At 41.1% G+C, this 24,433-nt stretch overlaps 1 protein-coding gene across 9 annotated transcripts in view; it reads right to left on the reverse strand.

Moving 5' to 3' along the window:
• Nucleotides 1–24,433, reverse strand: part of klhl29 (kelch like family member 29) — a 280,668-nt gene that overhangs the window by 219,376 nt on the left and 36,859 nt on the right. For 2 of the 9 annotated variants that reach the window (XM_078943202.1, XM_078943203.1), the window contains exon 2: nucleotides 24,094–24,156. The exons of the other annotated variants lie outside the window; for them this stretch is intronic. The gene's annotated coding sequence lies outside the window, so the exon portion shown is untranslated. The remainder of the gene's footprint in view (nucleotides 1–24,093; nucleotides 24,157–24,433) is intronic. 9 annotated transcript variants of the gene reach the window in all.

Consider the following 24,433-nt stretch of genomic DNA (forward strand, 5'->3'; position numbering starts at 1 on the left):
ATAGGACAAAAAAGGAAATAAAACATGTTTAAAGACTTCAATACAGAGCCTTAATAATCTATCCCTTTTCCTCCCCAAAGATGCCCAGCATGCCTCTCCCCGCCCACTTCCTTCAGCTCCTCTGGGGAGACCCCGAGGCTTTCCCAGGCTAACCAAGAGTCTCTCCAGTGTGTCCTAGGTTACATACCCAGAACACCTCCCCAGAGAGGCGTCCAGAAGGCATCCGGACCAGACACTTCGGTGTGGCGTCTATACTTTTCAAGCCTGATGACATGATTGTCCCCCAGCGTTTCACTGCTTTGGTATTTTATTTAGAGATATAATTTTTTTCATATACAAAGTGACAAGCTACCTTTCTCTGCTGAAGAACCATGGCCTCAGAATTTGCGGTACTGACCCTCAACTGCCCCAATGCACACTGGAGGACCCAGCTCAATGAAACTACCAGGACATCATCATCTGCATAGAGCAGAGATCAAATCCTGTGGTCCGCAGACCAGACCCCCTCCAACCCCTGGGGGCGCCTAAAAATTCTGTCTGAAAGATTATGAACAGAACCGGTGATAAAGGGCAGCCCTGCCTGAGTCCAACATGCACCGGGAGCAGGTCTGACTTACTGCCGGCTATACAAACCAAGCTCCAAACAGCCCTCAGTAAAGTTCCCCAAGCCCCATACTCACAGATTATGGGGTCCGAACGCCATCTTCAAATCCACAAAACACCTGGACTGGGTAATTGAACTTCCATGAACGCTTGAGCAGGACGGAAACCTTAATAATGTCCATCTAATACGAAGGTTCGAGGTGAGGTTGAACCACTGCATTCCTTAAAGCGGGAGCACAAGTGTTTATTTTTTAGGCGTTCTCATTCAGTCTCTATTCAGAAAAACACGTTTTCTACAGGAAACTTTTAAAACATCAATCGGAAAAGTTTTTATTTATTTTTTTTGACACTGACTGTTACACTTAATCCATCCTGGATGAGTAATTTTTAAAGCAAATAAACCCCCCTGCTGGAATAACTGGTGCAATCATACCTAAATACAATCAAAAATAATAACAGACTCAGCACTTTGAACACTGGAAGGAAATTACAGAAATAAACAAGGATGTCTGTTAGAAAAATCCATCAGCGTTTCTGAAATTGGTTTTATCTCCTAAATTAACATTGTGCATTTGGACGAGAGGGCCTGCGCCGCCGCGAATGCGTGCTAAATTTATTAATATATGCATCCAGCAAAGTGCCATCAAAGCAAAGGAGAAATTGACTTGCTTTTGTTTTCCCCCTGGAGCTAAATGCAATTCTCTAAGCTCTATAAGAAAACATAAATAAATAAGTTGGGGGTGGGGGGGTATCATAAACCATTGTCTGGTTTGCTGCAACTTTACTGGACTCGTCTTAATCTGCATCCAAGGGCTCCGCTCCGTCGAAATATTGTCCAAAGAGGTCATTGTCCGAACCACAAAGGACTCTAATTACCATGCATTAAAAAGGTTGTCGCCCCCCCTCCTGTCTTTGCATGCACCTCTGCCCTCCCCCTGCAATTCACTCTTGACAAACCACTTCTTTCTGGAGTTTTTCCATCTACAGCTTTGCATCAAGGAGACCAACAACTGGGAGTTTTGTCAATGTCGCAATGAAAAACATGCCTTCTAGACTAACTGCACACCTGCAGTCAGTGTTTCAAGTAATTTGGCATCACGGAGCTTGCCACCGTTTCTCCAGAGGATTCCAGACTGCCTCCATGTCAGCTCGCGTGACAGACTGCACACGAGAGATCATCACTTCAAGGGCAGAGACTCTTCTTCACTTCGTAATTGTCTGAAGGCCTTGTGAATTAATCCTGCAGGCCTAATCATACACCTGAGATGAATTTGCACATCTGCACACCGCCCTGCTTAACTTTTGCAGCACAAACTTGTCTATATATTAGCACCTTAGCGTGGGGGGGACATGTGGCTAAATTTAAACCAGTTTTGCACACTCTGAGTCAGCAGAGTGTGCACCAAAGCCGTCAGTCAAACTAATGAAAACACCCATAATAGCCGTGCTAACGTGTCAATCAGCTGCCAGGTTCCTGGCCGCATAGGCAAATGGAATATTTCAGATCATAAATCTATACGACGTGTGATTGATCCGCTTCCTGACGGCACCAAACACAGACCGCAGGAGGGGGGCAGAGCGGCGCCAAAAACCACAACTCTTTTATTCAATAAATTGAGTCCAAATTGCTAAGACAGGCCGGAACACGGTGAGGCCAGCAGCGGGGAGGACCACGTCGGGCTGGATGGGGGCAGAAATAGAGTGCACACTCCCACAGAACATCACATAGCCAAGAGCCATCTTCAAGGCAATAATGCAGTAATGAGGAAATTCAATAAGCAGGCTGGGCAGTGAGTGGACTGCATGATTGCTGTACTCATCTGATATGGTGGACGAGCATTTTAGCGGCACTCTTTTCCAATTTATTACTGCGGATGAAAATACAGACTTCTGCGTGGAGCATGCCCAGCAAGCAAAAGTAATCCAAACTGAGCCCAGAACCAGAGTAAATATGAATTTAAAAGTATTGATTCCTGTACAGCAAACAGCTCTGCAGGGGCCACTTGAGCCACTCGTCGTTTCCAGGGCTGAAAAAAGGCTTTGAGCAAAACCTCTGAGGCCGACACCAAAGCAGGTTATTTTTAAAACTTAAGATCCAAATGAGATTTAAAAAAAAAAAAACATAAAATAAAAGCATGCTGTGTTTATGAACTGCAAAAAGCAGAACCTGCTAATGCACTATAGTGCTGCACAAGGTGTTTAGTCTGAAAGTCTTCTTAGAAAAGAATAAAAGACTTAGTAATGAGTGCAGAGTGTTGGGCACTGTAGTGTGCTGAATTTAAACTTAGCAGATATCTGGCTGAAACACTAATGACTTTGCTGCGTTTGCGGCATCAATTTTGTGTTGAGGATCGAATTCGCTACGAAACGCAAACCCAAAATGTGTTCAGGAACTTGACGCCCTACGTGAGAGGAGCTACTGTTAAAAGTTGCGGTGAGCGTCCTGCAGGATCTGCGTCTTAATGACACTTGCTTTCAGCGGTACTTCAGTCTCCCAGTGACCCAGTTTGAAGACTTGCTGTCCTGCATTAGTCCGAGGAGGGAAAAAATGAAAATTAGCCAATCTTTCTATTATTGTCTCGAATCAAACAAAAACAAAAACATAAAGTTCAGGAACAGAAGGATCGTATCTTCACACCAGTAGGTTCTGGACTCCGCCAGCTGATTACATCATCAGCATGTGCTGGGCCAAAGTCCCTGAGTGGACGTTTTCTTTAGCAGATTTTTGGACCCTGGATGTGCTGAAACCAGCTGGTGCCAGACGGCTGCAACCAATGCTCAAATGTCTGGTCGCTCCTGTCATGCTAACTGCATTTGGTGCAAACGCAGCTTCAGTTTGGGGCGTTGATCCGTACAAAAAAATAAACTTTGCATAAAAAGGAAAGCTTCAATTTTAGGTATCAACACATTTCAAGTATTTATGTACTTTGTAAAAGTTTTACGGCGCTGAGGGGAAAGTCTGGCTTTGCGGGAGCGTGTTTTACGGAACATACTTAGGTACAACATACAGTAACTGCTTCATGTCTTTGTAAGTTGCACGTTTCTGGGCTGTAAAATTGAGTCTGGCTTGTTTTAGTTGGTGCTAAAAGGAAGATTTTGTTCCTTTTATTTCAATTCAAGTAAAATAGTGTTGATATTTCCAGCCTGAAAATGTGACCTCTGTCCTGAGATCCACCACCACCACTGCTACTTCCTGTTGTTTAGATTCATGCTGCTGCACAACATGGAGACAGCGCCACGATGCACCGACACACATGACTTCTTATAATGGGAAAAATCAATGTTTTGAGCTCTGCAGTGTATTATAGTGATCATTTCTTACAAAAAATAATCCCCCAAAGTGGTATTTTGATCTCTTCATGCATTATTCCTCTAAAAACCTTCTCTCTGAGCATTAGCCCCTACCAGTCCAAATAAACAAATGGGTCCTCACATTATGACATCACAAAGTGAGGAACAGCCCATTCCAAGAAGAGTCTGCACTGCCAGCTCCGCCCCCAGGATAACACACACGCCCACTTTCTCAGTGGAGCTAGGGGTGATCGGCTAAACGCTTTTATGCTCTGTACACAATGAGAACATCCATCTTTGTAAAAGTTCAGATGTTTGTTTTGTTGACATGATGAAGTGGGCGGTACCCACAAGAAGCAAAAGGTAGGAAAATACACTGCGAAAATAACTTATCTTTAATTAAAAAATGTTCTTTAGTGTGTCAAAGGTAATTAGTCATCATATATATGGATATAGTTTACTCTGAAAGGCTTAAGAAAAGCATGATATAAGCCCTTTAACCAATCATTTCCCCCTACCCCAACATACACTCATGCTTCAGGCAAAAAAAAAAAAGGGCTTGAGGCTGAATAAACCACATCAATAAACTGCGAAGTAGCGGGCTATCATTTAAACCAAGTAACTATAGGGCCGTTTTAGTGAGAATGAAAACAAATAGTTTGATTTCTCTGTTACCTCACTGATAATGTCTTACTATACTTGAATGGCGTTACATCCAACACTGTAACATAGGAGCCTTTGCATGGAGGCAAGTGACACAGTCAAGTCTAAAACTCCAGAATCCTGCTGATGATTTTAATTGAATGTCTTTTTTTCCCTTCGAAGCCAAAAGTAGAAGTTCAAAGTTATTTTTTGCCCCCTTATTTCTTAAAATCAAAAGTACCGAATTCTGAGAGACTGATCCTAATTGGAAAAATGCACAGTAGGTGTTGGGCTCCACTTACAGGTTGGATACCCTGAGGCTGTTCAACAGTTTTTTTTTTTCTACCTGGCTTGTCATGGTCATTTCTCTAAATGACAGTGAAATATTACCAGGCGCCCAGGGATTGACGTTACCTCTAGTTACGGCGCTCTTATCAGCTTTTTACAGTTACAGTCAGCCTCTGCAGTTCATTTCTGGAGAACCCTCATTTTTGAGCAAAAATCTGACATTTAAAACCTGCAAATCTTAGCACGGCTCATTATTTTACCTCAGTTTATACAAGTAAGCAAAAAAAAAAAAAAAAAAAGAAGGAAACCCTAAAATGCCAGTAAATGCTACCATTTTTCCTGCTTGTCTGCTTAGCTGCACATGGATTCTTGTGTTCATTAGGACTGTTACAGCCACTGCTCTGAGGCAGGACACCGACTATTGTGGCGTCCAAAAATGAAGGCGAGAGCCGGTGTTTTGTGCTGCAAACAAAAGAGACAGTCTAACAAAAGGTGGCTCCGTTTATGAATACATCTCAGGAGGCGAAAGAAATGAGGCTGGAGGAGGCAGCAGATGGAGGAACTCCACATCCAAATCCAAACACGGACTCCTCCTCGCACTCCGAGGGGCCCCGCCGAGGGGCGCACCGGACTTTAAAAACCCGATCCAGTGTGGTGAACTTTTCATGTTCGCGTCTCTGTCCCTTGTATTTGGCTTCAAAGCTGCGCCGTACCATGAAAGCCAAATTCTCGATGACATGGCGGAGATTGCGCTGTCAAAAATGCAATCAGCCAAAGCCGCCTCAAGTGCTGATGAATTACTGCAGCTTTGAAAAAGACAATGACTTGTCAGTTTGGCTGTGACTGGCGAAACACAAAAGTAGGGGACCTGAAAAACTCGGTGAAATCTTAATAGATCAATATTCTTGGAGGTTGCGCGCAGTAACTCATCTGAAGTTTCTGAAAGAAGGATTCTTAAGAAAGTCGATATTTTTCCAATTTTCTCACAGAAAGATTAGGCCTATTACAGTTTTAGAGAGGTGGCGTTTCTAACTCAGGTACTTATAACGATTTAGTGCATTGAAAAACACACACAAAAAAGGCTTTGCTCTTGTATTTTTCTTTCTCCTTCAAGTTTTTATTAGCAAAAATTACCATTAGAAGCAGCTTTCCTGCTCGCTCAAACGCATTTTCCAAAGATTTTAAGGCTTTTTTGTCCAAAAATCAGCAGTAAATTGAGATCCTCTCTGTTTTGGTTATACTTTTTCTTTTTTTTACTTAAAGGTCTTAGAAAAGGAAACCATCAAATATAGTTTTCTTTAATTTGATTTTTATCTAGTTTCAGTTAAAAAAAGAAACAGAAGTAACAAACCCAGGGTGTGATAACAAGAAAACTTTTTAAAGAAAAAACAGCCTTGTAGATAATTAAGCCTTTGTGTTGAGGAGGATCCAACTTAACAGCAAACAGTCTGCTTCACTGTACCATGTGGGTTAAAGCATCACAAGCATGTCAGGATTAGGTGGAAGGATGCTTTTACATTCACAGGTTGAAACACAAGACATAATTGAATATAGATCTAACTTACTACGGTGAAAAGTTTGGATCTTTCTGCCTTTATAAACACTTTAACAGCTGAAAATCTTATCTAAAAGATCTGGATCATCTGGATTTGGATATTAACCGTTTTTTTCATATAAAAGTGCTTTCGCAGCACTATAGTACATTCTCTGCGTCATTTCCTCATATTTTGTGAGCTTCTGTTGAGTTTCAAATGCCCTTCTAGAAAACGCGTGTGACCCGCAGTCACGGCTGGTGCAGAGTTTAAAGAAAACTGTTTTTAACATTTTTATTCTGGCTTACGTCTGATGACGGAGGACATATAGAACGAAAATGAAGCCTACAGTTTTTGCTGCACCGGTTATTTTAACTTGGGGTTGTGAGGAGTTTAAAGCTAGCTGGAGTGGCTGTAAATAAAGATCTCTCAGTTATGGGTGAAGGAAAAGGGCTGCTCCACACCAACGGCCCCGCCCACCTTTTGGCTAATTCGTATGCATTTGCAGAGACAACCTTTTAATGTACATCGACTCTCAAATAAACCAATATATTAAGAAAAACAATGACTTTTTTCAAGTACAAGCCATCTTTTCCTATTCCAAAATTACATTTTTTGATCAATAGTGGCAGAAATAACCAATTACTTGATAAATATGTATTAAAAGTCTCCTGAAATAACTCCTGTTTACTGTTATTGTTCGGCTTTATCGTTGGTCTATCCTCCTGAGACCCATTTCTGTCTCTGTTTTTGGATTGTGACCTTTGACTTATAAGAAATGTTCTACAGAGACCTGGTGTGCTTAATTAAGGTCTTCCTGACCTTTCCAATGATATTGCATGTGTTTGGGTGGGATAATGGGAAGAGGTTCTATGGTAGCAAAAAGTGAAAGCCATCGACCTAAATGCACAAACTGATTTTTTAATTTCATAAACCAAAGCTATAAAAAATGCATACTTTTCCACATAAATAAAAAATGTCACTTTCCTAAACATCCATAAATGGATCACCTCTTAACCAAAAAGTCCCATGAATCTTGTGAAGCATAAAGATTGTGAAAACGTTTTATCAAAGTATTTTTTTTTTCTCACAGTGGCCGTTTAGCCTATGGTTGAGTGTCTGTCGCCGGTGTGATCCACATGAATGTGGCTTCACAAAGAGATGTCATTGGAGCGCACGCCCTTTAAAAAAATGAATCTGCTGCTGTTACATTCCATGAAAAATGAATGAAGGCCGCGGTCACCGAGAGTTTGTCGTATTCCTAATGCCTCTATTTATGCATGAAGCAGCTTTCCAGCCTAATGCCACATTTCCCTTAAGTTTGTGGTCACGTGTCCGTGGCGTCGGTGCCGACCATCGTCTCAGTTCACTTACAGACATGTGGGGTCTACTCTCTTAAGACGAAAAGAAAACACTAAGAGGGAGGCATTTGTCCGGGCCCGTGCCCTGGAACCGGTCATAAAATAGTCATGGCCCTGTGTGCCGAGCGGCGCCGCGCCCGGCTAGACTGGGTTGGGTTCCTTCTGCCTTCTTGCTCATCGCCGCCGGGGTCAGGTAGAGTGTGATGAAGCTCTTCGGTTGCACGACCAGTTCACTAGAAACATCACTGCTGACATCACACACACCCCCACCAAAAAAAAAAAAAAAGTGCCAGCGCAGACGTGCACGTTCACCTCACCGCGACCCCGTCTGCTTTCCAGTAAGGTCACTTCACGGTCACTGACTGGTTTAACACATCACACAGACACGGACGACACGGGCACCTCTGTTTTTAAAGCGCTTTCCCTTTGCTCTGCTTCTTTTTAGACATATTTATACGGAAACTGTTTATAAAGTGGTTTTGTGAAGGCCGTCTGCCGGCTTATCGGTTGATTAAAGTGCAGTACGAGCGTTTTTTCCTCTACAACAAAGGATTAGCGCCTCTACGTTCTCAAGACGGTGAAGCTGCTTAATAGATGATTTTTGCCAGAGAAACTCACAAACGAAAGACAAGGTTTAAATTATGCAGTGACGGCGAGAATACGACCACTGTTCCGCATCCTTTAAGACAAATTAGGTCAAATTTAGAAAAATATACAATATATAAAAGTAATAAAATCATTTCAAAAAGGAAAATTTTAATCAAAAAAGTTGAAAATACCCAGAAAAAGTACAGAAAAATAGAAATATATATAAAAAGAACAATAGCAAGGGGTTATATACATTTGCTTTTTGCCCTTTAAGCATCAGATCAAACTGACTTTGTTTAATTTTATTTAATTTTATTTATATGGCTCAATATCATAACCCAGTTGTCTCAACAGGCTTCCCACCGGTATTATACGAAACATAAAATCAGTTCATAATGATAATGAATCATTAATGAATCTAATGTGACTTGTGTGCACTGTATGCATTAATGCAGACAAGTCTATTTATGATTATGAGCAATTACACTGTCAAGTCATCATCATTTATTTTCGTTATTAAACTAAACGATGTATGACCCAATATCTAAAATAGGTTGATGTGTCTGTGTGTTGTAATTTCTTATTGTATAATTCCATCAAGAAATAAACCAATAAATTAAATCCCATCAATGAATCAAACCTTCATTAAGGGACATTGAGCCTAAAAATACATTTTGTGACTCTTCTCATAAACGTTTTTTCTCTTTATAAATGATTTCTTCACATAGGAGTTTGACTTTATCGATTCCAGTCTGGGACAGGACGGACGGCGGCGTGACATTTGGTCAGAAATACCATTTTAAATGTCTGTTTCATTGTGCAGGAAGACAGACGTCCTTCAGCTCTGTCTGGCTCAGAACCATCTTTGGCACATTTTTCTTTCACTTGAGAATTTTTTATTATAAGGAAATACTTTGTTTTTTTGACCTGCCATCAGATGTTTTTATCATTTGCCGGATCTTTTGGTTTACATGAAGCGCCGAGCACAACCCTGAAGGGTTTCTTTGAACTAAATGCACCACAGACTCGTCCTGTGGCCTGAATGCAGCCTTCTGTGTACCATCGACACTCAGCTACAGACCTGAACCTGTGGGGTGATTAATACCTTTCAGCAGTGTGGACTCAGCGAATGCTGAACATTCTCATTAGCTGCTTGAGAGCTCACACACATGCTCCGGCGGCGCTGATACGTCACTTCGCAGCCTGAAACCCAAACTCCTCACCCTGAACACCGAAGCTTTCTTCCCCTGCTGGCATCGTGCACCTGATTTTCCTATCAGTTCTGCTATATGGGTGGGACTGAAGCTGTCAGATGTGTCGTCCACAGCAGGAGCAGTTGGACACCGGAGCTGGACGGACACCCGATCTGTTGTGAGCTGCGCTCCGCTTTGAGAAGGTTGATCTGACTTGTTAGCATGAGATTCCAGACCAACAGAACCAGGTGCTCTTACTAGACACTGAAACTTGACTTCTGCTATTTTTTGCAATGTCCACATGCTGTCATAAAAATACAAAAAAACAAAGATTTGCAGCTTAAGCTGCTAAAACTGTCTTGTTTGCCATTCCCTTTCATTTCTTTTAAACCTTATCCGAAATCAAAGCAGGTAACAACGTTTGCGGCTCCATGTTCGGCCAAAAACGAAGAGAAAAGGAGTGAATCAGCAGAGCAGGAGGCTTTTGGCCATCCATCTCTGGTTTCAGCACTCAGGAGTGCTGACAGGTCCGGTTCCCAGGACTCTGTGCAGTAACCACGGATACAAACTGAGCAGCCCCTCAGGCAGAACCCCTCGATGGAAAAACAGAACCGCAGGACACCAGGGGTGCCTTCATTAAACACAATCATGTGCCTCAAACACATAGAAGATGTGCAGAAGCTGGTCGGGGTTTTCAGAACCTGGAACCCTTCAGGAGCTCAGTCAGGCTGATGTTGGCAGATTTCTCTATCGTGAATTTTGCAGCCTTCTGAATTTCTGTAAAAAATACAGCGGAGAAAATGAGTTTGGTGTGATCTGGTTTAATGTCAGAACACTTGAAAATGAATCAATTCTCTCGCGGGAAGGACTTCTATGTCCAGCTGAACCTCTAAGCAACAGAGGATGTTGATCCTTTTATCCTATATACAGTCCATCCTCTTCTTTTTGCAAGTGCATGCCATCTGTGCAATCATATATCAAGTGTTTCCGAGGTTTTAACTTAAAACAAAAGGATTCAGAATTTAAAAAAAGAAGTGTTTAACTAAAAATAGCAGTAAAGAAAGCATATAATGTACACCATTGACAAATTGTCCACAGCAGAAGAAAAACAAATAAATTATTCAAATTTCTACCTTGGCGAATCATCAGAATGTAGGTGGTGGTGTGTGTTTGTGGGGATTGTCTTTGTTCTACACCTTGGCATTGATTTCTGCTCGTAGCAAAGAGTGGGAAGCCTGAAGGTTAGACACACACGCACTATGTAGATAAATGACTCCTGAGCTCCCGGGTTTGATCCAAATGAAGCAATGATGTAGCTCACTGGCCCGAGCCCACACTCAAGCCAAAGTGTGAGCCGGTTAAATGCGGTTCGGCGGAGTCAGACTGTAAACGCCTGCAGGAACTGAGCACTGCGGGGCGCCCCCACAACAATGGAACACGGAAAACCAGGTAAAAACGATTACTTCAAGGAAAAAAATCTAACCAACAGCACTTTCATTCCTTTTAAGGTTAGAAAACACACAACCAAAATCCTCTACAAATCCCCCCAAATGCCTCATGTTACCAAGGAAAGTCACTGTGCAGAAGACTATAACAGATCGTGACCAGGTTCTTTTTCACTTTAAAAACAATTTAGCACAGAAAAAAAAACAACACAAATTTTGCAGGCAAAAGACAAAAAATGTGCATTAAAAACACAAAGAGTTAGCACGAAAAACAAAGAATTAGCAAGAAAAACAAAACAGATTTGCACAAAACAAAATATTAGTAGAAATTCAAAATGAGCATGAAGAGGAAAAATGTGAGCAGGAAAAACACAAAGAATTACCACGACAAACAAAAAATTTGCACAAAAAAACAAAAACAAATCAGCACAAAAAAAACATTAGCATGAAAAACCCAAAGAATTAGGACGAAAAACAAAAAAATTAGCACAAAACAAACGGAAAATTTGAGTAGCAAAAACGCAAAGTATTAGCAAGAAGAAAAAAAAAACACAAAAATAAATTTTGCATGAAAAACACAAAAAATGAGCATGAAAAAGCAAAGACTTCGCACGACAAACAAAAATTTGCACAAAAAAACAAAGAATAAGCACGATAAAAAGAAAAATATTAACGAAAAACAAAACACGTAAAAAAAAGAACTAGCATGGAGAAACACAAACAGTGAGCGGGAAAACACTAACTTGCTTTTTTATAGAGTACAGCACACTTCCATAAGCCCCAGTTATTGGCGGCAAAAAAGTAAATAAATTACTAAAATTACAAAAAAAAACAGCAGCCATATTTTAACTTCTATGGAAGCGCCACATATTTAATTTCATAAACTGAAGGTCACTATAAAGGACAATTTTAGGTCACAAAACAAACCTATGAAACAAAAAAAATCCAGAAAGATCGCGGCCACGTCGATCCGGGGCTTTGTCGACGTGAGGTGACAGTGGTAACTACCAAAGACATGATTTATCAAAATAAAAATGTTGAACTGCAGATAGTTATTTGTGGCTTCCATTGCTCAGATTCATAGAATTCTTTTTACGGCAGAGAAGTTTTTTTTTTTTTTCACCTTGACATGTTTTTAGACTGCAGTAAAAGAGTCAAAGCAACAAATAAAACATCATTCTGACAGCAACTATTCTACAAACTGGAGGAATACTCTAACTGAACCACACAAAACACAGATAAACATATCAAGTCATAGAATAAGAAATATAACATTAAATAACATCCAACCATCTTCTCCTAACGATGTCGGACTAAACTGAATTCCAGACAGTTTGTCCTCTTCCTGCTCATATTTAGGCGCGTTTGTGTATGTTTTTTCCCTGGTGTGTACACCGCGTTTACAAGCTTTCTTTTCTTTTTTTAAATGGATGGATAGTGCTAAGTTTTTTTTAACTCCCTTTTCGATTCACTGCCCCCCTGTTACTGGCTGCACAGCAAAAATGGCCTGAGAGGTTTGGGAACATTTCCCCCTTACAAACGGAGGCAAATCAATAACGTCTCGGTTGAGGGAGCTACTCTCCATATGAAGGCGAGCTGACTCAGCAGTCCTAGAAGCAGAAATGGGGGTTGGCGAGGGGGGAGGAGGGCAAGAAGGGAAGTGGAGATGGAAATGATTGCTTTACAAGCGGTAAAAAGCACGGCGGTGTGGAGAAGCCTCTGCGGACAGTGTGCTACATGCCTTCTGGATCCTCGGGTGGAGGAGAGGCTGAAACCAGCCAATGCGCTCGTGCCGGAATCCTCTCCTCTCTTCAGAGCTTTTAGTTTTTTTCCCGCATTCATACTCTCCACTGTACTCTACACAACTCAGTCACCTCACGAGCCCCTATTTAGATTTTTCCAAGTCAATCACAGCTCTACGGCACCATGATGCAGTCAAAAAAAAGGCAAACTAGGTATTTGTTACATTGGTTTTGAGAGGTCCACAGTGTTCTGTCAAAATGTTTGGTTGGGTGTCATTGTGAAAGCGCTAAATCGGTTAACGTGTAGCAGTGTCAGACTGTTTTTTTTACATGTTACTAATAAGGTCGGGAGTTAGAGTAGTCACAGCAACGTTTGTTTTAGCTGTATCAGTCTGTTTTTTATGTGTTGCTAACAAGTTTGGGAGCTACAGGTATTGTGAAAACATGAATGCGTGTACAAACATGAGTGCAAACATGAGTGTTACAAACATGTTCTAGATTTGTTACGGTGCAGGCCGTTAATTCAGTCTTAAAGACCGACTGACCTATCTCTGATTATCTTGTCTTCTTTAATGCACCTTAAATATGACAGAAGTTCAAAAATAGATCATTCGTTGATGGTGCGTCCAATACTGCGGAAAATACGGTAACTTAAATCTACCATGTTGAACTTACTTTGATCATTTGTGTTTTAACATTTACACATTATAACCGATAGACCTTTTGGGTAGTACTTTCTGCTCTGTTGTTTCTGGCCGTTGTGATGTTTGGTTGTTCGGTTTTACTTTCCAACAGAGACTAGTGGGTTCCGCACAGAAGTGACATCGCACAACTGTTGTGTTGGTTTAGATGTTGCCGGTTTCGTCTTACCGCTTAGGAACCTTTACAGGACAGTCATGGGTCAGAACCAAACCCTGCTTGCAGAGGGGTTTAAGGCGGTGACCTTAGATAACTTCGTTGAGCCTTAGCTCCATCCCATTAGTGTCTCTCCAGCCATTGTAGCCATGACAGTACTACCAAAAGTTTAAATGCAATGGCACAATTTACTTACCGTATTATCTGCATTCTAGAATGCAGATAATACGGTAAGTAAGTAAGTAAGTGTGCCTTAGCTAAGGCACACTTAAATTCCTTTTTTTAAAATAATAAAACACATTACAGCTGGATTCATTCTCTGTGCGTACTGATGTCGAAGCAAGTTTGAGAGGTACATGACACACTGTCAAAATGTCAGTCTGTTTTTCTTTATCAGTTGATAACAAGGTAGAGTGTCATGGTGTACACACGAATGCAGCTAGGGTGTAGCGGTGTCAGACTGTTTTTAATTTTTTTTTTTAATGTTGCCGATAATGTTGGGAGTTAGCATCGCCACAGTAACTTGCGTTATAGCTGTATCGGTCGGTTTTTTCGTGTTGCAAACAAGTTTAGGAGTTACAGGTGTTGAGAATATGTTAACGAGGCTAAAGTGTTTAGCGTACCGTGAACACAGTTAATACACGGACAGATTTATGTCTAACGGTCTTGTCTCGCTTAATGCGCCTTATAGTTGGTGCACCTTAAATCTGACATGAGGTTGGAAGTGCGGGAAAAACTGTAAAAAAAAAAAAATGTTTTTTAGGACAACATCAAAAAAGCAGGTCTGACCTGAAGATCAAGTCAGGTCATTACATTACATGTTACATGTTGTAACCTGTGTCCTGTAAAACAAAAAGAAATAAATAATTACTGCGCTGGTCCCAACAAAAGACAAAACAGAGGGATTGGAGCCTTGGCCAAACGGAAAATAATTCAGGGAGACAACTGACCCAGCCACGTTGACCGTCAGAGTCAACAGCTCCCTGCTAAGGCTGCCCAACAAAATCTAACTATTGAAAAGAAATAAACAAAGCCCACAAATAAGGACTACCAAGGTCCAACCCCGAACTAAAATAACAAAACCCAGCAGTATAAGACTGCTGAGGACCAAGAAGGAATCAGAAGAGAAACAAACCAACCAGCACAACTCAAAGTAACTGCTCCTCAGCCTCCTGCTCTGCTCTCTCTGCTTCCCTCCCTGACTTAAATACCTGGCAGGTGATGATCAAGAGCATTGGCTTCACCTGCCAGGTGAGCAGAGTGTTGGGATGCAGCAGCAGCAGCAGCACATTACATACATGTACACATCAAGTAAGACGGCTCCTTATAGCCGATAAATCCTGTCGCACAAAAATATTTCCATTTTGGTCTCCCGACAATAACATTTATGGCTAAATTAACATTGATTTGTATGGAAATAGTTTCCATAATTTTATTGTTTTGGGGGGTGGAGCCAGAGACAGCAGACTGCTTCCTGCCTCCCGTTTCAGTCCTAACTGTTGTTGAGTTGATTAAATGTGGGAGTTCATTAATTACAAGGTATTCACGCACACGGGGGGCGAGGGGCTGGGAGGAGGGTGGACTCGGCGGGGTTACAGAGACGTCCTTCGGGCACAGCGGGACATCTCCGGCAGGAGAAGCATTTCTTAGCAACGAAGAGGAAAAGAGTGCATCATCTCTCGTTTGAAGTCCTGAAGGACTGAATCAATGCTCAGCTTCACCTACACATCAGTTTATGCCCTGTTCCTGTGAAATGACTTATTCATCATTTAAAGAAACATGCGTGTGATGATCCGCCCATTGCACAACATTTTTTTATTTCAGCTCTGCTCTTGTCGTGTAATAAAGCAGCTGGGGGGAGGAACATTTCCTATTTGTTGCAACATGGTCAAGGATACAAGAAATCTGACATTTGAAAGACTTGGATGCTGCAAAACACTTGATTCACAGAGTGTGTTGTCAGAAAATCAATCCAAGTGAGAAAATATCAACTAGATGCTAAAAAAAAGGAGGATTATGGAGGGTTTTTACATCAAAAAGTAGGTTTTAATAGCCCTAATAGCAAACATTTCAAATTTGAGAATCTACCGGGTACAGAGCTGCTTTACGTTGATTATTTCTATGATGTATTGTGATTTTAATGCATTTTTCTGTTTTGTGAAGCACCTTGAATTACTTTGTGTACGAATTGTGCTATACAAATAAACTTGCCTTGCCTTGCCTTAACATTACTGCCGACTTGATGGCTGTCAGCAAGAATAAAAAAAAAACAATCTCCAACTCCAGAGAAGTGGCCGCTTTGGATGTGCATGATTTAATAAAGGAAACCTGAAAAAAGTTGTCTCCTGTACTTCAGAGTAATAAGATATCGGAGTGAAGCTGAGCAATCAATACATGGATCAGTTTCCTTGGGCAGAGATGCAGCTGTAAATGGGGAGAATTGCTAAACCAGAATAATGCTGTTTTAACTACTTTGACAAACACTAAAACCCAATAAAAGTGTGCTTTTTTCTTCAAGAAAAGTTGAAACTTTGCTTCTGAGGGGTCAAGCTTCAATGCAACCTTTAAAGAGATGATTTTGTTTTTTTGCTTTATTCTAGAAAATATTTACTTTTTGCACCAAAAGAGGATTCCTGAAGAGTTATTGGAAAAACACTTGCCTTAAAAAAAAACGTAAGAAAAGAACACAACTGGAAGACGAAAGAAGGTGCAGGGCTTAAATTTCCACTTTGATCATCTGTTGATCTGCTGTATGTTCCTAGTGGTCTTTTAATTAGGATTATGCCTTCTAGCCAAAAAAAGCCTGTGTTTTTTAAAGACATGGTTTCTGCCAAACAGCAGGAGTTCATTGAAAAAAAATCAAAGTCCCGCCCAGCATATTTTCTACATCACAGACATGAAATTTTCGCCTAAATCTTCTTTATAAATGTCCTCCATCATCAGAAGAATACCACAAGGACTTGTTAAAGATCCCAAAAGTTCCATTTTCATCGGAAACATGTCTAAAGAACTCGGTAACACCATCTCTTCTGTCTGGGTACCGTCTACTTGATTTATAGTATACGCTGCTTACCCTACTTGAGTTCTTTAAAGATATATTGTAACCCGTTTTTGAAAAAATGTAAGTATGTGTACATTATATGCATAGATCCTTGAGTTTACACTGCAAACTCTGCAAACGAGCTTTGAGGCTTGCTCTACACCTTTTTCAAGCTTTTCTCAAAATCGGCCCAATTTTGAATCTCATTAGGAGCTTGGATCTCAAAATAATTAAATTCCTATTAAAATGAGTTCAAATCATTTTGTTCCAAACTCTTGATAATAGAAACTTTTCATTTAAGACTCCAAAAAAAATAAAAATACCAAAATTTCTCTGTAATTTTTGATCATTATTTTAGAAAGAAAAATGTAGATTTCTGCTCTAAGGATAAGTCCTGGTTGTACTTTGATGAGGATTTAAGATGCACTAAGATTTTGTTCACAATGAATCATTTCCACTTATTGCACGTTTTTTTGTTAATCAAAATAAACAACAATTAGGTTCATAAAAACTGAAAACATTCAAACTATTTGCTTAGAAGTGGCAAAGAAAATTATTGAGCTGTAAAACATTCAGTTTGAGTTTTTTAGCTTGCTTCACCCTTTTTAAATGTTTCTGTGGAGATGTATAGATTTTGATATTTTATTCTTAGATTTCTTGTTAAGTAAAAATGGACCGATAATTTTACTACTTTCTAGGTATTTCTTTTTTAAGATTAGTGTTCTTTTCCTATTTTTATGCTACCTCTCTGTCTTTAGGTCTTTAAGAAGTTGGAATTTGTTTGTTATTTTCACATTTGTGCAACTTTTCCCTAAAGTAAATACGTGTTATTTGCATTTCAGTTCATGTTCTTTAGGTTCAGCCGGATTCCTTCCACTAAACAGAGGTGATAAACACTTCAGCATCTCACGCCTTTCTGAGAATGGAATGATCGCCATTTTCTCAACTAACAAAGAATAAGAAAGGAAAAGATGTTAAGTGCCCTTTTGTGACAAGCTGAATGTAAAAACGCCTGCATGCCCCCCCACCTCCATTTGAATTAAATGCTATATGACACAGGCATTGCAATATGTCAGAAAGTAATAGCCTGCTGTCAAATCTCGCCACATTTAGGGGCAGGTTAAAGTGAATCTACCTTGCTCCACCGCGATGCCTGGAAAAACAGCTCGTAAATGTCACACTGTGAAAAATCTATGTACATCACACGTGTTGGCATTAAAATAAACATGAAGAACACATATACTAGCAGCTCAAAATGAAGCAGGAGCCTTGTATCGGTGGCATTTCACTCCATCCGGGGGTGATAAAAATCCCGCATCCCGGCGACAGGAGGCTGTTGACAGCGCGAGAATTCTTGGTGCAGGTAGCCTTTATAGCAGCTGTCTGTTCTGGTGAGGTCTAGATGAGCCCGAGCGAGGTGAATATATTACTCTCACTCAGTGAATGTCACAAATGCCATTTCCAAACTGCTGAATGTCACGGCGACTGTTGGGTTGACTGCTAACACTGCAAAGCTTTGTGACATCTGCATCCCTGCTGCTAATACCCTGCGTCGCTGCTGGTTCGGTCCCAAATGAAAAACCCCAGGCGCCACAATGTCAATAAATAAAAATAAAATAAGAAACACAGAAAAAGGTGATTGGTTGCTGTAGTCCAGCTGTGCAGCACCACGTCACAAAAAAAAGCATGTTTACTCTGCATGAGCTACAGGTTGAAAATTTTGAGTTTGTTTCTTCAAAAATGGAGCGACTTTTATGCAAAAACTTTACGGCGGTAAACCAACAAAAGGCTTTTGTCGCGTTTAGTTCACGTTGAAAAGGCTGCCATTTTAAAACTGTGCCGCTCAGGAGTAAAGCAAATAAAAGGATGTGAACAAAAAGGACTGATGCACAACCTCAACACTCACATCGATGACTCTCATCGCTCTCCATCAGAAGAGGCACGCCACGCCACCACTGGTTATTTTTCCACACATCCTGACATGAATGTCAAGGTCACTCTCCTCCTGCTCTCCGTTACTCTTATCCATCCATCAGTCATCCCGACTAAAAAAAAAAAGTGGATGCAGGAAAAAAAATGGCAAAACTTTTTTATTCAAAGACTCACTCCAGAGAGAATAGTGTAGGACATTGAGAGAGAAAAAAAAGCGGAAAATTGAGTATTTCTTTACTCAAATAAAACAGGAAAAATACTGACGGAAGAAGAGCTTCTTTGTGATGTATTTAAGTCCCCCCCCCCCCCCCCCAGGTGACAAAAACCACTGGGGGGGGGGGGGGGGCACAAGCTCACCGATCCGACAGGGATGGGAAAGGGGGGCGGGGTTAATTTTTAATCGCCTTTTGGTTGTTTCTGTAATGTTAGGTTTTGATGGGCTGTAAGCTAGCTGTCAAGTGTGTAATGGGGGGCTAACGTCTCGCCCACAACTCAGAGGAAAATTTCTAATGACACGTTCGCACCAGGCATGTAATGCGCTTTTAGGGTATCTTTGAAAACACGTTTAGCATGTGGTGTTCATGCTGGACAAGAAAAAAGAGCTTCTTCTTCTTCTTCCAGTGTTTCCTAGCGCATGGCCACCACCTACAGTTGGAAGCTTTTTCTTTCACAGCTCTATTCCGATGTGACAGAGTTGGCGTCAAGCAATTATCATATTTCTCCTTCATAATCAATTTTAAAAAGTTGACACGTCAGTGTATATAAGGGGGACGCCATCCATAAGTCAATACCAAATCCGAGCCCCTGATTGTTTGATCTTTTAACGGGTGTACCTTTCAACGCCAGATAAATTGCAGCACGTTCTGTTCGTAGAGCCCGAAAATGGTCGTAGTAACTAGCATAGCAACGCTCAAACGGCAGAGATTTTGAACGCAGAAGCCAAAAAATGCACTTTAACGCAAGTTAAAGTGCATTTTTCATGGAAAACTTTTCATGGAAAATGGTCACTGAATTGCAAATTGTGTGAACCAAGCTTAATGGATTCCTGCCACTTTGCAGAAACTATGTCCTAGAAGACGACACAGTTGTTTGATTTTGACTAAAAACAGCATCATAATTAAGAGACCACTGCTTTGAAAATTGATCAAATATGATCAGACTGGGAGGTTAACTGAAGGGACGATGCTTTGAGCTAAACTCAGGGTTTGTTTGGATTACAGACTGTTTTCCAAAATCTATATTACAGCATTTTATTAAATTGTATCCATTTTCTAAATATGCTAAATCTCCTTTGGTGGCGAGAGGACTAAAGCCTTTTCTAGCTTTATATCCTCTAAATCTAAATAAACTGAGTTTGCCAGCAGATTTGGAAGCTGTTCTTTTATAACTCAAGATTCTAAACATCCTGTGATGCTTTCTAGGGACAAAAACAATGAAATGGAATTGTAGGAAGATTGGAAACAACTTTTCTTTTTAGTTTGTCCTCTTTGTTTTTTGCTGAGTCAGATCCTGCTCCTCCTCCAGCTTTGCGCCTTTGTCAAAGAGAAACAGGACACCGACTTCAATAGGAAGAAAAAGAGTTGTGTGCCAATCTGCGTGTTCAACTGTCTCCAGTCATCGGTTGACATCAAACTTGAAACTGGAGGTTAGGACAGCACTGTAAAGAAAGAAACCATGCAGCAGAAACCAGGTAGATGGCGATGAAGAGGCGCTCCCGGCACTCCTCGGTCCCCGGAAACAGAAGTGAGGCGCTCTGAACAATTAGCAGGTGAAAGACTGGACCACATCTGACCTTTTTCGCATGAAAGGTTGCACAAACAGGAGTGAAGAAGGAGTTTATTGATCGTAGCCAGTTTATCTGTACCTTGACAGCACCAGTCCAAACAGATTACACGGGTAACATTTTCATCCGTCAGGCTTTGGTGTGTGTATCCTCACCGGAGACGAGGCGAGCATGATGCGGACATGGGCACATGGACCTGCAGTCCGTCCATTAGTCCATTCCCACTCAGCGTGAGAAAACTAACAATAAGCTGGCGTGTGAAGAGATGCTCCCTATTGGGCTCTTACCCTTTCAGCCTATGTGTCGTACGGTAGCCTCCATATACTTGCACTATATTGCAAAATCTGCACTGCACTTCTGGTCAGGGCTAAAGCTGAGCATTTTTTATTGATTTGACTGTTTCCAGCATAAACCATGCATAATTCATCAGCTCCTCATATATGTGCGAAGCGTGGGAGAAGAAAAGTCTGCCAGGTCCAAACTACCCTTAATGTCGATTTAAGAGTGTTTTTAATGTAATTCTGCTATTTTGAGCTGAAAAACTATAAACATTTTGAAAATGTGTAAAAATAAATAAATAAAAAAGGAGGACTTCCTCAGGAAAAACTAGAAGTCTGGTGAGATTTAAAAGCAATTCATACACATAAAAATGCCTTTCTGGCGTCTCTTAACAAAAACTCGATTGGAGGTGATAGTTTTCCCCCACAATCGCATTACAAACTGACGACATACACAACCGGAAACACACAGCAAGTGTTGGTGGAAACTTTCATATGAAGCGCTCGAGGGTGAGCAATTGCAGATGTAGACGCTCAGCCCACTGACCGCTGCCGCTCACATGGCGCCGCAATGATTTATGGACATTGCTTAATCTTATCAGGGACTATCGGGCACCCAACAGTAATAAACTAGAAATTGCCGAGTGAATCTCATATTAAATCTTAGCCATGAGGATACTAAAGACGAACAGCTGCTCTGAGCGAAAACAGACCTGCCGTTTCACTCAAGTCAACCAATCACACGATGCTAATAATTAATCACATAACAAACCTGTTCTGAGTCAGAGCACTAATTAGTTGTTATGGTGACTCCGTAAGTCGTCAGTCGTCCTCTGCTTTTGTTTATTTAAACGTTTGAGCAGGACCCATAAGACAACCGCTTCCTGACGACGCCTGGTTCCAACTTGGCAGCGTCCATATCAAGACAAAATGGCCACTGGATTGACTTCACTTGGTTGGAATTTAACCATTTTTTTTGTGTGACGTGTCGCACAGCCACTACGCACATATTGTGCAATTTGCACGTATGAAAATTGGTCAAAAGTGAATATACGTGGAGAAACTAAGACAAGCTGTGGTCTTTACGTGATTTTTTACACATTACGAATGAACCACGTTAAAACCACGGAAGTAGTACGAATAAACCAGGCAAAGAAGACGCAAATCAATGTAGAACATGAACCGTGTGTGACTATTGCAAAGTTTATATGCAATTCATCAGTGATTCGCAACTTGAACGTGTAAACTCGACGGACACCTGCACATATTGATGAATGACGAACGCAATGCAATCACGCGTGTATCACCAAAGACCGAAATTTTATCTGTGGAAAATGCACAAAATGTACGTAGTGGATGTGACACAGCCTCTACACTCAGTTGGTCCAGTTCTCAGATGTCGTCAATGGCAAGAACAGGAAGTTTGATCAGACAGAAATGAGACCAGACAGAGGACCCGGGACAAGGCACTTGTCCTTAGGGATGTCCTGATCCGATCACATAATCAGAAATCAGGCCCGATCATGTAGCTTCAGACTCGATCGGTATTGGATAGAGGTGTAACGATTTATTTCAGCAATGATTCAATTCAATATTTGTCGTTGCCACAAATTTCCCTTTGATTTTGGTTCATTTTAAATGATCCCATTGGATCCAATTTACTAACCTAAGATCAATCCAGAAGCAAAACTTCAACCAAAGTGACTCAGAGAGAGATACTTGGTACTGGAAAGTGCAGATTCCTTCTATTTCTTCAAGATAATCAAGTGTAAATTAAATATGTGTCCAAACAAAAAAGTAAACTAGAATGAATGTCAAATCCATTCACATTTTAGTTTCCTAAAGTTCAGCCCACTGTTGTTTTTCCACATCCAAAGAATCCAAAGGGAACAATCTTAGAACATTCCAGACAATGGATGGTCACATGACTTTGCTAAATTCAAAGTGTTTACACACATTGGACTGGAATGATCTGTTTTTGCTGTCATCACATACGTGCTGTCCGCTGTGATGTCGTTTTTACATTAAAGTACAATAAACCTTTGGACTTTGGGAGTTCTCTGTTTAAGTGTTTAGGTCAAACAAATAGAAAATAGGGGGAAACCAAAATCTGTTTTTTATTATTATTGCTGTACAAAAGTATCAGATCGTTGGTAGATACTAAAAATCAAATCGGATAGGGGACGGATAAAAACCTCAGTCTACTTGTAGTAGATATCACCCAATATCACCCATTGTGGCCAATTTGTACATGGAAGAAGTCGAGAGAAGAGCCCTGGACTCTTTCCCAGGTACCACTCCAAGCCACTGGTTCAGATATGTGGACGACACTTGGGTCAAGATCAAAAGCCAAGAAGTGGAGACTTTCACAGATCATATCAACGCAGTAGACAAGAACATAAAGTTCACCAGGGAAGACACAAAGGAGAACACCTTAGCCTTCTAGACTGTGCAGTGATCATTGGAGAGGACAGACAGCTCCAGGTTGAAGTGTACAGGAAGCCTACTCACACAGATCAGTACCTGTTATTTGATTCAAACCACCCTTTACAGCACAAACTAGGCATTATCAGGACGTTACAACACAGAGCCCAGGAGGTGCCCACAAGCTCTGACGGAAAGAAGAAGGAAGAGCAACATATCCACCAAGCCCTCCGAACCTGTGGATATCCCAAGTGGGCATTCACCAGATCCCAACATACAGGAAAACAAGACAAGAAGGAACAAGAGCCGAAACGGAACAGTATTTCCATTCCGTATATCACAGGTCTGTCTGAAAAACTTAAAATGATTTTCAGACAACATAACATCCCAGTTCATCTCAAACCTGTTAATACCCTCAGACAAAAACTGGTTCATCCAAAGGACAAAATTCCCAGCTACAAACAGAGTAATGTTGTGTACTCTATCCACTGCAAAGAGAACTGCAATGAACAGTATATAGGAGAAACCAAACAACCTCTACACAAGCAGCTTTACCAACATCGCAGAGCCAACCCAAGTGGACCTGGGTCTGCAGTGCACCTCCACCTGAAGGCCACAAACCACTCATTCGAGGACAGTGAAGTCCGAATTCTAGCCAGAGAGAAAGGATGGTTTGAGCGAGGAGTGAAAGAAGCCATCTTTGACAAGAAGGATGAACCTTCTCTTAATAAGAACGGTGGTCTCAGGTTTATTCTTCCATCCATCTACGGCAGTGTCTTGAAACCTAAACAAACCAAAGCAGTTCCACCTGAGTCGTTAACCGCTGAAAGAGAGGACCAATGTGGAGAGCGAGTCACTGGCTCTCCAACCCTCAGCTGAGGACAAAGGACTATTAACGACCAGAAAACATGTATGCTAAGTGGACAATACCTCCAGTTTCAGGTCTGACTCCTCCCCCATGGACGCATATATATACCAGCTCTTAGACCAGCTAATTCAGAATTGACAAAGCCTCTTGGATAAGAGGCGAAACGTCTTCTAACTTTAATAACCAAGTCCAGATGACAACCCCTACACCTACTACAATGGAACCAACCTGGATGAATGAGAGTCTTCATAGAGTCAGTCTACTTGTCCGTCCACAACGGCTGAAATTGGTCTGGAAGGAGATAATAAAGCTTTTAGCTGCACACATTAAAAAAAGTGTGGGTACTTTCATTAGTCTGATCATAAAATACAATTTGAAACACATCTACCTAACATGACCTCCAGACTTTGGGAGAAAGAATAATCCTGTTGCTCATTCATTAAATATCACATGTGCTGAACTGCTCTGCCTGGGCCACAGGGGTCACGGGGGTTTCAAACATCACAAGTCATAGAATGGGTGATATTGCTTTATTATTTAACACGCACGCCAATTCACGTCTGATGAA

The sequence above is a fragment of the Oryzias latipes genome, chromosome 24, assembly GCF_053564925.1.
Source record: "Oryzias latipes strain Hd-rR chromosome 24, Olatipes_Hd-rR_3.1".
NCBI classification, from domain to species: Eukaryota; Metazoa; Chordata; class Actinopteri; order Beloniformes; family Adrianichthyidae; genus Oryzias; species Oryzias latipes.